This window comes from Zeus faber (assembly GCF_960531495.2).
Source record: "Zeus faber genome assembly, chromosome: 2".
NCBI classification, from domain to species: Eukaryota; Metazoa; Chordata; class Actinopteri; order Zeiformes; family Zeidae; genus Zeus; species Zeus faber.
Window position 1 is genome coordinate 18,538,279 of NC_137189.1, and position 1,536 is coordinate 18,539,814.

A 1,536-nucleotide genomic window follows, 5' to 3' on the forward strand; every position below is an offset into this window, starting at 1 on the left:
TGTTGCTGTGATCTTGAAATTACAGTGGCAAAGTGGTGGCATGGCAAACAAATAAAATAAATACGAGCAGCATTAGCACCTTTACAAAACTACAAAATGTGTTAAAAAAAAAAAAAAAAAGAAGTGGGGCATCGGAACTTGCACTATAGCGCTGGATGTATTAACATTAAAACCACTGCGCTCAAATAAACTATACCAGCCACTCTTCAATTTTCTTCATGTTCTCCATGTGCAATGTTTATGGAAAATATTGTCAATGTGCGTGTGAATGCTGTAGTTGTCACACTGTGTGTAACATAAAGTACATGCCACTTAATATTGTGTTAAAAAAACAAAAACAGAGCTCACTGGGAAATGTTTCATAATTCAAACCCTTTTGTATACTCACAATAGAAAGAGCCAAACACAGATGTGGCTGCTTTAGTTCTGTGTTTGTGTATTTGTTTAACAAGCTGAGTCGATCCAGAGATTTCCCTGTCATTTGGAGTGCATTATCTCGCCATTGTTGATACTTCAACTGTCCAACAGCATTGGGGGTTAGTGGATGACCCGCTATTCACCGGGCCCCCTCATTACCGGTGAATGGAGGCCATGCAATTATGCAACATGCAGGGTATTCTCCACACATTGTGCTCATTCAGGCCTCTTTACATAATCCTTATTTTAGCGCTTCAGTAACAAGGAGATGGGACGCACTCAACCTTACAGTACAAATTATATGTAGCTATAGATCAATAACTTAATTTGGACACCACTGACTGTCTGCTCTTAGATTCTGTCAAAGATTTGGTCTAATGTGTGGTCAGTGATCTTTGAAGTAAATTGGTAAATCACTCTCTGATTTGTTTTTCATTCCATCATCAGTATCCCACTTTGTGTCGCTTGAACTCGTAATTTTTATGATCCCATTTATCCACGACTTAATTATCTGCTCTCCTGGCCTTCAAATATAAAAAGAAAACAAACAAAAAAAGTTTGCGTATTCCAAACTGTCGCTTTTCTCATCCAAACTTGCTCCTATCATTGGGTAAAATTGAGAATCAGTTTAATTCCTCATTTAAGATGAGGGACGGGGGAAGGAATCTATTTGAAAAAAAACAAAACGAAAAAATCAACAGTTCAGGGAGGAAGGAAGCAGAGATGGCATTGGCTCATAGAAAAGTGGAAGGCAACAAAACAATTCAGAGAAAAACCAAATTTGTTCACGTGACCGTGATCCGCTTCCGATCTGATGGCATATGTGCCAGAACATGCTGTTCTTGCCGTGGGGCCCGCCGGTGGCTGTTGCGTAACAAGGGTTAAGAAGAGGAGAAGTTGAGCCAGAGCAGCTCCCTTCCACTCATTAATTCACTGAATGATGGTCTAAGCTGCGCCATTAGCGACAGAGAAACGAGTGCTTTAATTTTATTTCTTGTACAGCGAAGTTTAAAGTTAAAATGTTGCTCTTTTATATGTCAATCTCTGAATTTCTGCACACAAATTGAAAACACAGCAGTTTTTCATAAAGGTGCTTTAATGTAGTGAAAGTGGAAAAAG